Consider the following 15788-nt stretch of genomic DNA (forward strand, 5'->3'; position numbering starts at 1 on the left):
CTATTCTTGGCTGCCAGGGTCTTTAGTGGGTATGTCTACACTGCAATTAGATGCCTGCCGCTGGCCTGTGTCAGCTGGCTTGGGCTGTGGGGCTGTTTAATTGCGGTGCAGACGTTCTGGCTCGGGTTGCAACCCAAGCCCTGGGACCCCCCCACCTCGCAAGGTCCCAGAGCCTGGGCTCCAGCCCAAGCCCAGACATCTACACTGCAATTAAACAGCCCCGCAGCCAGAGCCCTATGAGCCTGAGTCAGCTGGCACAGGCCAGCCACAGATTTTTAACTGCAGTGTAGACATATCCCCAGAGGCTTTGGACACTTCTAGCCAAGGTCAGATTAACACTAAAGTTGCTCTAACTTTCACCAGACAAGCTCAAATGATCCCCAGATGATCCCAAAGTACAGAAGTTGCAGTAGACCCCCCTCCTCTATCCTTGGTTCCACTGCTCTTTGTTAAGAGCACATCCACTTCTAGTCTGTATTGCCACCCTGAATTTTAAAAGAGAGGTACTCCTTAGTGAGAGCAATGTTTTTTTCAGTTTGTTTGTTTACTTCCATGGAATCTGAATCTATCTATGAAAGTCTCAAGAAAGGGAAAAGATAGCCTGGTGTATTGACAACAGCACAAAGAAAGCATATTTCCAGAGTCCTTGCCATTGTGCCATTTATAACATGAGCCACTATATTAATGTTGGTTTTGCATTATGGCTAATTGCATTCTTTAGCGACATATGGCACAGGCTACACTATGCCACTGGCTATTCTGTTTACAGATAACTATATTTCAGCTGACACAGAAACCAGATAAGTAACAAAAACATCTACTGGTTGAATTAATATGGTTCCTCTATTAATTTATGAGCCTGATGGGCTAGAAGATTCCTAGAATAAAATTCCACTATTTCCCCAGTCTCTGTATTAAATTCTACACTCTGCAGAAGTCTCAGAAACGTCATGTTAGAAGTGAATCTATTTCCTCTAATGAGCTCTAAACCCACAATTCTAGGATTGCATCCTATGAATCCTGACAAACTTCAAGCAGCAAAGAACAATCTCTGTGGAATAGGTTTTCACCACCATTTACTGTAGTAGTCTCTGTAAATAAACCCCTAAATTAATTTTGCATATTTTTTTAATCATGGCGACCGGAAAAGGGACTTGACTCCACATTCCCACTGCACCTCAAACTCCCAGTGGAATCAAAGAGATTGTGTTTATATTTTTCCTTAATCTAACTAGCACGTAGCACTCAGCTGTTACTGTCCAGAATAAAAGCTTTTGATTACAAATATTAAAAGCAATTTTATGCTTCCATGAATTTCACTGTATTGCACAGCATGTCCATCCTAATTTGATTAGTTCTACACATTTATTTGTGCTTGTTGGATATCCCACGTTCTGGCATTGAGAGAAAAGTTCCAGTCATCCTCCTGATATGTTAGTATTGTACTTGCTGTGGCCTGCTACACAGGAGATCTGAGCTCAGGACCAGAACTAAGACTGTACCTCTAGGTACTTGTGGCTGATAAACAGAATCTTCACAAAGCAATCGTCTGGAGTTTTCTTTCAGTGATTGCTGAAGGCTAATGCTTAGATTTTAGAAGAGATTAACTGACTTGCATTTCCAGTGTCACCACCTTTTTTTTTTTTAAAGGGGGAATTCCAAACCAAGGAAGCAAAAAAGACAACCTAGAAAGTGGGCAAATACCATTCATTTGGACTGGTGCCAAATATCACAAGTTGCTGCCGTAGCATACTGACACATCCCAGAGACAGAAAAGGCACAGGGGAAAGCTACGCTTCAGTACACGCGGGCTCTGTCATACACACAGACAAAAATTAAATAAAAATGTCCATCACTAATAGGAGGAAAATAAAAGCTGTCATTGTGGGTGGTCCATGTTAAGGCTTTGCAAGTAGTACATTTTAGCAGAGTTTTCTTGGAAGCTTGCCAAGTGTAATTAAAGAACAGGTACCTCCAAACTCACAGAACTCTAATAAAAACAATTATATGGTTTATAGTGTCGTGCACATGCCAAATTCCGTATTTATACAATGGATCGAAATGGCACAGGAGAAACCGTGCGGTCCAGCAGGTTCAAAGATCCACTTTGAAAACACCTTTCCTAAATACTGATTTGCACCATATGCTGAAGGCTCTTCAGCCTCAGGAGTTACAAAGATACAGCTCAAACATTGCAATTTACTTATAAGACACTGGTATAATTTCCAAAAATGCTTCAGCATAAGATGGCTAGAAAGAAGGCACAATGTCTCAGTTACATTCACCCAGTATCTACACTAGCATAAACTCTGGACAAGGACACCCCAGACAGAAAACCCCAGGGGAGCTTTCTGAATGTGCGAGGCCAGCCCAGTCCCCAAAATGGGTGGTCCTAGGCAGGAAGGGGGCATGGCTATCCTCCCTGAGTAGCACATATACAAACTTGCTTCCTACAAACAGAAGCCCAAAGTGTTTCGTCTCCCACCCACTTCTGCCAGTCTTTTTGTTGCTTCTTGCTCATGGCTGAGCTGTTATCTTGCTATTCAATTTCATTTCCGGATTGGAAAGTCCACTTTTGTTACCTGATCTGTCCAAAGTTTATACAGTCCTGCTCCATTTGTAACAGCCATGTGGTCTAGTGCCTAGTATCACTAAATACTGGAGTTCTAGAATCATACCGGAATGCCTGATGTGCTCTCTTGCAGGGGATCTGCTTGTATCTATTGAGTACCGGTGTGGGTGTCTTAATTCTAGGATGAAAAGTTCAGTGCCCTGGGACGGCATGATTTTCAGGAGCGCTGAAAATCTGCAGCGCCATTTGGATTAGTCTCCAAACATTTTAACGTGTTTTTTCTTCTATTTGTTACTAATTTCACGGGCCGGGCAAAGAAGAAAATTCGCTTTTCTCTCTCCTCTGAATTTCATCATTTGCAGTTAATGCTTCTTTGGCTGGCTCCTGAGATTCTTCTCTTAAAAATGTCCCTCTCTTTCACGTCAATGAATCTTTGTTACTTCCAGACTTCTCACTGAGAACCTCGATTGCAAAGAAGTTCATGAGTCTATTCAGTCCAACACAGATACTTGTTAGTGGCTGTAACCACAAATTATCTGTAATATCCCTTTTCAGTTAAGTAGCAGTCTGTTTCTTATAGGAATGTGATTCCTCCTCCGCTGCCTTGATGTGTGCTTAGTATGTCCTTTTTGGAAGATGATTTCGACTGCACTCTCCATTCCTCATTCCCAGTCCTTTCAGAAGAGTTCTGGCTAACTAAGGATTGTGAGTCAAATCCAGATCTCCCAGTAACTGGACAGGGAAGTTCCACAAGGGGCGGGGGAATGAATCATGGCACAGAGCTGTTCCCCAATTGCTACTATATCCCATGAGTTACAACAGCTTACGTGGATTCTAGGCCTCTACTACATGGAGAGGGAGGTTTTTTTCCATGGAGAGGGAACAACTGCACAGATGTTCCATTGGTCATATGCCAAAAGAGTCAAACCCTTTCACTACTATGATGGAGAGGAACTTGCATTGGACATTGGAAAGGCAGAGATGTTTTGAATTGAAGACTGATTGTCGTTGCCACTACTGCCCCTTTGCCTCACTACACACTCACTTTAGGGCCCAACTATAAATGAAAATCAGCCTTTAAATGTTTAGTTTGGTTCTTTTCCACCAAAATAATAATAATACTATGTGACCTTACATTAACTCAGGCTCATTTTTAGTTTCTGTGAGAGAGGAGAGTTTCTTGCCAAAGTTTGTTTTGCCGTGGATGTTATTCATAGTAGTATTAATTATTTATATTTTATTTGCATTACTGTAGTATCTAGGAGTCCAAGTCAAGGAGCAGAACCTGATTGGCCTAGTTGCTTTAGAAACACTGAACAAAAGATGGCCCCTGCCCCCGAAGAGCTGCTAATTTACCACAGCATTTCTTTAAATTCCTAATTTGCAAACAAAACTAGCACCTGACTGTGCAGTGCTGATTTCCAAAGTGATTTTTTTGGGGGCATGTTGATGACCGGAGCCATTATTTTATCAACCCAGTGTTGCAATGGCAGTGTTTAGTAATTTCTTCGTGCATGGGCATTCGGTGGTGAACGTTTATTTCAACAAGCCTGAGATCTTAATATTCATAAGAAACAGAGGGTAGAAGAATAAGAAATAAAATTAGTTTCCACTATTAAGAGCCCACTCCTACAACACTGACATTAACAGCAGCTCTCCAAATGAGTTCAATGGGAGCAGAACGGGTCGCATAGGGATAAATCAGGACCTTACATATTAAGATAAGAGTTCCATTCAGCACTTATCTTTTAAAAGTGCTTGAGGGAATTAGGCACAAATGGGTTCCTTTAGGCTCCTTTGAAAACCCCAGCCTCACACCATGAGATCCTAACTGTGCAAATACTTGTGCACATGGTTAAATTTAAGCACGTGCATATATGTTTGCTGGGTTGGGAGTCTTAATAGCCTAATCCTGCCCCTCTCCTTTGCAAAACATGCAAAGCCCAAAAAGCAGTGGAACTACTCCTGTTCTGCTCTGTTGATGAATTGTGTTCAAGCCTAATATTAATAGAAGTGATTTCATTATCTTTTCAATCATTTTATTTTTAACAAAGACAGGATTAAAACTAAGCTAAAAACCTTTCTCTGTAGCATTAACAATGCAAGTATTGCAGCATTGTGGAAAATTCTGAAAACCAGAAATTGAAACTGACTAGATACAAACATGAAACTGTCTAGCCTAATTTCATTGTCCAAAGGAGACTGAAATGCAACAAAAGTTAAACAAAGAGCACAAATGTAAAATGTGAATTAGATTGTAAAAATGTTTTTCCTTTTAATATTCTATGACAGTATAAGTAACAAAATTAGCGATACTTGTTTCTAAACAATCTTACTTTTTTAACATCAATGTCCATTTGGTTATATTTTTTCTCCTGGAACTGCACTTCTTTTGCAATCCCTCAATGATAAGTGTATCAGGCATAATGAGTTACAAATACTGTAATCATGTGTAAACAATACCATTCCCAGCTACATTACAAGCTGCAAAAAGAAAGCATCATGTTCAGTATTTCTTTTCCAGATACATTCTTTCTCAACCCTGCCTCATCACAGTATATAGATGATGCGATTTGAAAGCATATTATTTTGGATGGGGGCCAGCCATCTGGGAATCCTTTACAACTACCTGAAAGAGAACTAAAGCAGGGCATACTGCGGTGAGCAGCTTCCAGATTCTACCTGAAAGCTCGCTAGGTGGCCTAAGGCCACTTGAATCTAATCCAAAATAGGCACCTGGCTCTGGGCTGGAAGCCTGCCAGTTTTATAGCATATTCCATCCCTGAATTATGGTGTCTGGACTCATTTCATGGCTTATTGTTGCGTGTCTTTTTAAACTAATTCCTTACTGAAAGATGTTTGAAATCCAAAGCTTTCTTCAGTTTCCCACTTTATTTTGGAGCTGCAGACACTTGCCCTGTTAGGTTGAGGAAAAACCTGCTAGAACAATTCACTACGTAGAGTTTAACTCTTTATTAGTATGTGAGTTTTGTTGTTCTTCAGAGGTTTTTTGTAATAGCTTTTTGGTTGCTGACAAAACACATCAGGATACATTTTCTGTGGATTCAAAGATTTTATAAAGTGTCTTTAACACTAAACTCTTAAGGCAACTATCTTTATAGAGCTAAAGGGAGCAACCCAGTAGTAATGGCTAAAACTTGCTTTTTTATTAAGTAAAAAATGTGGCTTGTATATGCTAGCCCCTGAATTATCATAATGCTTATTAAAGTTCAGGCTTTCATATTTTAGTCAGATTATTCTAATCTATTGCTTATGGGCTGCCCAGAAACTAAACTATTACAGGACTTCAAGACTGCTGGCCTTTTCAGAATACCATGTCAGACATAGACCAAAGCTTCAAATGCAAAAAGAAAAAACACTCTAAGATCCAAATGTGAACAGTTTTGTTGCTCACAAACATTTTTTTTAAAAGGGAGATTTTTAGCTATGTGTGATACTTGTAAATGTGAGAACTTTCCCCTGTAAGCCAAACTGCTTTTCAAGTAAAAGTATTTAAGTGAAAAACATTGCTGAATTTCTTGGAGCTACAAGGGCAGTTTAATTGGTATTGTATTCATCCTCCTTTCTTCCCACCAGATCTATTGGAGATGTTTGTATCTCTGTGGTTTTGTCTAACTAGCATCAAAAAGGTCAGTGTTTTACCAATACTAATGCCTACCAGATGCTTTGATTTTATATTGCAACATTGAATATCCTTAATTACAATAATAAGTGATTATCATGAGAAAAAAACTGCAGAGGTAAACTTTAAAAGAAATGGATGGATGATCATGAAATGCAGCACATTTGTAATACTTTCTTTGAGTCCTGTAGCCTCATTGTGACTGTGAACATTGTATAATTAAAATAGACCAGAAAAGAATGAACTGACCGATATTTATTACAACATATGACAAAAGAAAATTCCCTTTGGATCCATTCTCTCACATGTGGTGATCTGAAACTGCTGAACAAGTGTTAGATTCACTTAAATACTGTATGATTAAAACTTTCATATACCAAAGCAAATTTCCGACAAAAGATGACAGAGTATTAGAATGGGAAATCTGTGCCCAGTTTTGAGAAAGTTGCTTTCAACAGGTAAGTGAGATGCCAAGACCCTACACTGAAATGAACATACATTTTTGTTGACTCATCCTCACAGTCAGAACAAGTGGACCCAATTAGCTCCCACCCACAAGTATAAGAAGGCTTGGAGTGACTCAGAAGGGACTAGGGACAGTGGGTCCTGTAGGGAAAGCCCTACTAACAGCAAAACTCAGGAGGAAACTTAGGTTGAAACCTAGGCATTGTTGTTAAATTAAGAATAAAGGAGAACCCAAGAGAGGTTGAATGAGTGAGACACTAATCTAGTATGTATGTATTGCTCTGGGAATAGGACGGAGACTCCACCCATTTACTAAGATGCATTAGTGCAAAGTATTATTAATTCTGACTAGCATGATCACAATCTTTTCCATTCCCATGAAAAGTCTGATGATGACAGTCTCGCCATTTCAAAACAAAGGGGCTTGAGTCCACAATGTCTCCTATGGAGAAGTCCCTTTTACATCAATGGGAGTTCTGTGCAGAAGGATTACAAGTATGCACCACTTTCCTTCATGTTTAAGAGCTGGGCAAAAACGTGTGTTGTGGGGGTTTCATGAAAAAAATCAAAAACTAAGGGCCTTATTATTGCTAAACTGGGAAATAGATGTTCTTCACATCTAATAACTTTAAAAGTCTTGGGCTTAAACATGGACCCCAAGAGTTGAATTTTCAAGAAAGATAGGAATGGCCCCCAACTAATTCATAGTTAGAATCAGCCTAAAGCCAGCTGAAATATGCCACAGGTGAGAGTTAGTCTCCCATGGTCCCATATGCTGAAATCTTTGGCAGACTGAGACATCTCTTTCTATTGTACAACCACAAAAGGTGAATTGTAAAACAGGAGGTAAAATCAAATGATACAGTAACTCTATGCTCATGAGTGTGCCATTGCTATAATGCCAGGTTTAAGTTAAAGGAAATAATTGTATTTGAAATGGTTGATGTATCCTACATACTCTATGTGCATGGGCGCTGACTTATATGGGCTCCTGGGGCTTTAGCCCCAGGAATATTCACAGAGAGGGGCTCTGCTCCAGCAATATTTGGAGCTAGGTTTCTCCCCTGCTGTGCGCTGCCGGCAGCCCAGAGCCTTTTAAATCCCAACCGCGGCAGGGAATCAGAGGGCTCTGGGCTGCCTGCCCCGGCGGGGAGCCCAGAGCCCTCTGATTCCCAGCCGCGGCTGGGATTTAAAGGGCTCTGGGCTCCCCGCCGCAGTGGGAAGCCCAGAGCCCTCTGATTCCCGGCTGCGGCTGGGATTTAAAAGGCTCTGGGCTCCCCGCGGTTGCAGGCAGCCCAGAGCCCTTTAAATCCCAGCAGCGGCTGAGATTTAAAAGGCTCTGGGCTGCCTGCTGCGGCGGGGAGCCCAGAGCCCTCTGATTCCCGGCCGCGGCTGGGATTTAAAGGGCTCTGGGCTCCCCGCCGCAGCGGGAAGCCCAGAGCCCTCTGATTCCCGGCTGCAGCTGGGATTTAAAAAGCTTTGGGCTCCCCGCGGTTGCAGGCAGCCCAGAGCCCTTTAAATCCCGGCCGCGGCTGGGATTTAAAAGGCTCTGCGCTCCCCGCGTTGCAGGGCAGCCCAGAACCGGCCGCGCCGGGAATCAGAGGGCTCTGGGCTGCCTGCTGCGGCGGAGCCCAGAGCCCTCTGATTCCCAGACGCGTCTGGGATTTAAAAGGCTCTGCGCTCCCCGCGGTTGCAGGCAGCCCAGAGCCCTTTAAATCCCAGCCGCGGCTGGGATTTAAAGGGCTCTGGGCTCCCCGCCGCAGCGGGAAGCCCAGAGCCCTCTGATTCCCGGCCACGGCTGGGATTTAAAAGGCTCTGGGCTGCCCGCCGCAGCAGACAGCCCAGAGCCCTCTGATTCCTGGCTGCGGCTGGGATTTAAAAGGCTCTGGGCTCCCCGCGGTTGCAGGCAGCCCAGAGCCCTTTAAATCCCAGCCGAGGCTGTGATTTAAAAGGCTCTGCGCTCCCCCCGGTTGCAGGCAGCCCAGAGCCCTTTAAATCCCTGCCGCGGCTGAGTTTTTAAGGGCTGTGGGCTCCCCGCGGTTGCAGGCAGCCCAGAGTCCTCTGACTCCCAGCTGGGGCTGGGATTTAAAGGGCTCTGGGATCCCCGCGGCTGCCAGCAGCCCAGAGCCCTTTGAATCCCAGCCTCTGTCCACTGATTGCCCCCTCCCCAGACCCCTGCCCCAACTGCCCCCCAGAACCTCCACCCCCTATCTAAGCCCCACTGGTCCTTGTTCCCCGATTACCCCCGAGACCCCTGCCCCTAACTGCCCCTTGGGACCTCAGCCCCTATCTAAGCCTCCCTTCTCCTTGTCCCCAACTGCCCCCTCCTGAGACCCCCCCAAATCCCCCCCCAGGACCGCACCCCCTACCTGTCCCCTGATAAACCTCTTAGACTCCCATGCCTATCCAATTGCTGCCTGTCCCCTGACTGCCCCTTCGAACCTCTGCCCCATCCAACTCCCCCTGCTCCTTGTCCCTTGACTGCCCCCCGGAACTCCCTACCTCTTCTCCAACCCCCAAACTGCTTACTGTGCCACTCAGACCAGCATATCTGGCTCCATGCAGCTCCAGACAGTTGCTGCCATGCTCCCCCATGGAGCCCACAGCCCTCTCCCACCCCCAGCACCTGCCTTCCAGATTTGAACACCTCAAAATTCAGGAGTGCTCAAGCTCGGTTTGGGCAGCTTTTACTTCATTTCTCCCAAATCAGTTTCCCCTGCAAGGTGCCAACTGAAGGTGTTGGAGAACAGAGAGATCAGGTGGCCTCCTAATGCCTGGAAAAGAGACAAAGGCCGGAGGAGGGAGTGTCAGTGCCTGTGCGGACTTCTGGGAAGTGCACGGTGTGTAAGGGAATGCTGTGATGCTTTGGAACATCTCCATACAAAGCCAGTCAGGACTCTGGGGGAGCCTCCTCTCTCGGAGCAGACTGTCTCCAGGGCAAGAAGCTTACACCTTCCTGGGTCTGACCTCGGAGCATTCAGCATGCCCTTCCACGTCATGCACTTTCCAAAGTGAGTCTGCCCAGGCTGGTCCTGGGGCAACCAGAGGTCGCTGCACCCCAACTCTGCAGTCAGATGTGACTCTCAGCCAGACAGTAAAACAGAAGGTTTATTAGATGACGGGAACACAGTTTAAACAGAGCTTGTAGGTACAGAAAACAGAACCCCTCTGTCAGGTCCATCTTGGGGGGTGGGGAGCCCAGAACCAAGTTCTGGGTCTCTCCCAATTTCCCCAGCCAGCTCCAAACTGACACTCCCTCCTCTGGCCTCTGTGTCTCTTCTGGACAAGGAGGCCACCTGATCTCTTTGTCCCCAACACCTTCAGTTGGCATCTTGCAGGGGAAACTGAGGCACCCACACAGTATTCAGAGAAAATATTAAGGACATTCCCACTTCATCACAACAGGTGCAACAAAATATAATACTGTATATTGAAGTAGGCAAGTGCTGCTTCTGACTTTCCACTTTTAATTGACCCTTGTAATCTTATGGCACTGACGCGTTGTAGCTTCATTTTATATCGGCTTACAGGGCGGGAGCGGGGGGGGGGGGCACCACCATTTTGGGCCCCACCAAAAATTATACAAACCTGCCGCCTATGTCTATGTGTGGCTGAAGGATACCATCTCAAATAGGCATCAACAGTTAGCATAAATACTTATTTGTTATACTCCAGTTATAATGGTCATTAGAACATTAGCCGTTGTGTGCAGACAAGAGGATGCTCCCTAAAAAATCTCTGTCATACACACACACCAAAGCATGGAGCAGCACAGAAGCCACAACATGATCGTAAGTATGTTTTTTCTGTCTGGCCCAACGTGGAGTATTCTCTCCCTTCTGAAACAAAGTGGAAATAGTTTCTGCTAAATATTCCAAACCATATAGGGTAGGCTCACCTGTTCAGAGAACCAGAACCACTACCACGTGACTTACGTGACCAATCAAAACCAACCAACCAGCCTAGCTCATCACCTCATCTGCACCCTAGGGCTTTACAGACTTCATGGTTGTCAGCATGGAAAGAACTCACAACCATCCATCCAGATATCACATGACTATGCTTCACTTAAAGGATACTTTCCAGTGCATGCCATAGTACTGGGATTTCTGTCCTCTCTAGGATTCAGCCGTTAGAGGGTGACACACTCACACATTGGAACAGGTCTGAAATTCCATCTGGCGACCCTTACACACTAGTTTTTATGTTGCATGTTGTTGGTTGTTCTGCCTTTCTTTTTAAGGCACTCAGTTTAGTTTATAAAAGAGGCAGGAGACAAAAAAAAATATGATGGACATATAATAAAAAAAATCAAAAGTAAAATGGCTCTATTGAAAGATTAATAAATATTCAGCTGCAAGGGTGATTATATACAAGACCTTTTGTCCTTTTTATTGGCTGTCTTCCAACTTTAAACTCTCAAGCCTCAGGATGCTATTTGAAACCACTGTCTCAGCTTGTAGCATTTACTTTCTATGTCTTGTTTCTTAGTTCTGCTGATAGTTTCAGTACTCGTTCAGCTTTGTAGGTTTTCACACTGTTATAATACTGCTCTGAATCATGGACGTTCTATAGTACCATGTGTGACTTCACTGCATTGAAGTGTGGCATTAGGGCAGGGTTCTCAAACAGGGGACTCTGCTTCTGTAGGGAAAGCCCCTGGCGAGCCGAGCCGGTGTGTTTACCTACCCCGTCCGCAGGTCCGGCCGATCACAGCTCCCACTGGCCGCAGATTGCTGCTCCAGGCCAAGAGGAACTGCTGGAAGCAGCGGCCAGTAAGTCCCTCGGTCTGCACCGCTTCCAGCAGCTCCAATTGGCCCGGAGCAGCTATCCGTGGCCAGTGGGTGCCACGATCAGCCAGACCTGTGGACTGGTCAGGTAAACACACCAGCCCGGCCCACCAGGGGCTTTCCCTAGAACAAATGCACTAGGATCCAAGCCCAGCAGCTTCTACCCCCACCCTTCCATTTCTTCCCAGGGGAGAAAAGCTAGCAAGACAGGTACGGGATGTTGCACAGCTCTGCTCTACCATATCAATCCTGCACTAGTTTAGGACTCCATTAATGGACTCAAAGACAACTCAAAGCTGCCTGTCAACAGCCTTAAATGGCATCAGATTCAGAATTGGCCCCAAGGATCAAGGAGTTTGTGCTTGCTACATGAGCCCCCTCTCCAGCAAAGCTGAGTTTTGCTCAGTCCAGGAGAGAGAATCTCTCTTTAACTTTCAAAACCCAGCAATCTGCAGTCATGAATTAATGAGGTTCTGTATGCAGCTTCTTTTCATTCTGAGGTTCCAAGAAGCCAGTAGCATTACTTGTCAAGTTCTTTGATGTGTTGTGCAGGCAAAATTAATGATCTTAGATTGGGTGAGCTCCTTAAGAAAGAACATTGAATCATAGAATCATAGATTATTAGGGTTGGAAGGGACCTTGGGAGATCATCTAGTCCAACTCCCTGCTCAAAGCAGGACCAATCCCCAAATGGCCCCCTCAAAGATTGAACTCACAACCAATCCTTTCCCCCTAAGTAAATAATTATCAATGAACTTCTCCAAATCCTTTGAAACCTCTATTTGAATCTCTTTATTCATGGTATATATTCATACTTAGTACATTTGTACAGTGCCTTTAATGTCAACGTTTATTTCTTTAGAGTCTTCTCCTTTGGCATTGTAATCTGTAATTAGATTACAACTCTTTATGTTAAATTTATAATTTTAATTCAAGAGAACCTAAAACTGTCTGGACAAATTAGATACATACTTAGAATACTGGCCTTTGTCCAAGACAAACAGTGTCTGTTATTATCAACAGTGCCAATATTACCCAAATAACAAGGACGCTTTACAAAACAACATGACAAATTTTAAAAATGAAAAACAAAAATCTCCAAAGGCAAGGGGATTTTAGCACTCATTTAAGTTAAATCTTCATGGTCGGGTTTATTTCCATAAACATCCACTTCTTGTAATTAACTACTGGGACCACTGGGCTTAATGATTTTAATAAATATTTTGCACACTGTTAAGAGATGTAAGTGGCTACTGTGATGATTTGAGGTTTTCTTCAGTCTAATGAAATATAAATGAAGAGTAGAAATTAATAATTGAAAGTAAATGGAGATAACTGGACATATTTTCTCTCTAAGGACCCCATCTAACTCTCTTGAAACAGCATAGAAAGACTGATTGGGATTTGGACTGGATCCTAAGTATGATAATTAAGGGATTAACCTTGAAACTTTGAGCCAGCTCCAGCACCAGCCTAAAGAATGGAAGGGCAAAACAGCTGAAGACACACATTAGGGACATCTGCAGCACTTTGTCCAATTCAGAAGACACTAAGGCAATTCTCTTCCCTGTGTATAGGGCTGGAGGTATGTTGAAGGCCTGGCCAGTTGTCCCCAAACCAATTGCAATCTCACAATCAGCTTCATGACATCCTGCTGGGGACTAAACATCAGGAGCTAGATGAACTCTTAAGAACAAAGCTCTGGCTTTCTTTCAAATCCCCTTGGGAGAGCAAATATTGAGAACTCGTACACTATATCAGCAGAATTGCTAGAGGCCATGGCTAAGTAACATTTTTATTCAGTTGCAATTCATGTGCTGAAATAACCAGTACTCTTTCTAGTTCCTTTATTTAGGAATAAATGTTTCTGAGATACCTTAGGAAATTTCATCAGCTGGTTGTTACAGAGCTATTCGGGCCTACCGTCCTGGGCATAGATGGAGGGAATGAAGCATTTCCACGTAGGGTACATTTTGGTGCTAGGAATGTTTTATATTATTACAAACTACACCTCCATACTCTCTGTGAATGAAATTCATTGCTGTGCAGAGAGCTAGTATAAGGTCTATGCCACACTTATCTTATAGTATTATCCACTCATGCCAAACATTCAAAAATCAGTCATTCAGCCCTAAAAGTCATAGGATTTTTAAAAAATAGATTTTTCTGCTTTTTCAACCTTTAGGGTTCATGTTTCCAAGCTTTTCTCCACAACTACAAGGACTAGAAACTTTTTAAAATTTCATTGTTAAATGAAAAATGAAATTCTCATGTAATCACTTGACTTCAACGGAGTCAGGATTTCCCCTCCATTATCTGAGTATCTAGCATCCATCATCATGTGGTATATGAATGAGCACCTAAAGTTTGGATGGAAGGACTGACATTGGAACTAACTGACTCCTATTAGATCAGCAACAAAGTGATTTTTCTCATCCAGAGCATGAAATCTGTCTTCAGACAAAACAAATAAAATCCCTAACAATTGTTAGAGATGCCAGCTATAACTTCTAAGATGTGAAGGTTTAAAGTCTCTGAAGAGCATTTTATTTTGATGGGTTCTTTATTTTCTTCTTCTAACATTGTTGAGTGTATTCGCGTCAACAGAACATTCAGGAGCCGAGAGTTCATGCACAGAGTAGTTCACTCATTACTTCTAAAGAAAACTAGCCATAGTTTGATAATACACATTAATAAAAAAGAAATCATAAGTGCAAACAAGGCAAGCTAAGCAGAAACTTGCTTGACATTTCACAAATAAATCTTCAAAAATCAAAGCATATGAAAATATAGTCTCATGTACTCTAGTGGAAGAATGTGGTCTCAAACCAAATGTTTATTTTTCAAATAAAAGAAAAAGAAGTAACCAGTCCATTTTATTCCAGGGTCTTCATTGTGGTCTAATTAATCAAATCAAAATGAATCAAAATGGTACCCATTTGCCAAACAGGAAAGAGATGTCTGATGCTGATAATTAAATAAACATCTCCTCCAAACAGACAATCATTTCTAAAGAAAAAAAAACTTGGGTTTTTTTTAAGTTTTGTTTTTTCCAGATTTAGAGCTTTCTGAATTTTTTCCCACAAGTTGATATTTTGGAAAGATTAAATATAAATTTGCACTTAGCAATTATATCATTACTTGTCAAAAATCAAGCCAGGGATCTCTGAAATTCTCTCTGCTTGAACCTGAGAGTCTATCAACAACTCAATTTTGCTATGTTTTTTCTCCCCCAGCTAGGGCCCAGTCATGTGAATAGTTTGTAGGACCAATAAAGTTGTTGTTGTGCACTGCAAATACCTTTGAGATCACACACCTCTTAACAAATAGTATCTGTCAGACTCTCCCAGAAACAGTAATGCAAGAGGTTTGCTTAGCCGTTAACACAATCCAGATGAAATTCATCCCTTCACAGAGACCCAGGCCAAGGCCTGCATCCCATTTATGTCCCATTTAAGTCCTCATACTAGGGGTGAGTTTCACTCTTTTAGAGTAAGCTGAATATTTCCCATATTTCCAGTATGGGGATTGCAGTGACTGACAAATGATCATTACATATTATTTAGTAATTAATAATACATTGTTTATTATTGAGACAAGTTGGGTGAGGTAATATCTTTCATTAGACTAACTTCTGTTGGTGAGAGATACAAGCTTTTGAGATTATACAGAGCTCTTCTTCAGGCTTCTTCAAGCCTGCCTCTCTGACCAACAAAATTTGGTCCAGTAAAAGTAATCTTCACCCTCCTTGTCCCTCTAATGTCCTGGGACCAACCTGGCTACAATATTCATCTGACCAAGTGGGTATTCACCCACAAAAGCTTATGCTCCAATACGTCTGTTAGTCTTCAAGATGCCACAGGACTCTTTGTCACTATTATTATTGGCATTTTGGTAGCACCTAGAGTTCCTGATCAAGGATGAGGGTCACATGGTGCTAAGCCCGGTACGTGCATATAATGAAAAAAACATTTAACTGCACAATCTTTCCCAAAAGTATTCGCCACTTTATATTTGAAGGGGCTGTAATTAAGCAACAGGTGGATTAAGCAAAACATTTTCTGCAATTTGACTGATTAAATAACTCCTTACTTGTCTCAACATGCCAATAACCTTAGGAGTCTGTAAACATTTTATTAATTTTTGAGGTTAAAAAAACATAAAAAACAAAACCTTCACTAGACTCCAAGAGTTTTATCCAGACAAAAGTATTTTGCAGCTTCAGTGGTGTGCAAGGTCTTAAAAAATTGGCTTCATGCACAGCTGGCTGATTCAGCTTGAAATCCACCTGCCCACAGAGGCTTTTCAAAAAAAAGTG

The sequence above is a fragment of the Mauremys reevesii genome, linkage group 16 (genome assembly GCF_016161935.1).
Source record: "Mauremys reevesii isolate NIE-2019 linkage group 16, ASM1616193v1, whole genome shotgun sequence".
Classification (NCBI taxonomy): Eukaryota; Metazoa; Chordata; order Testudines; family Geoemydidae; genus Mauremys; species Mauremys reevesii.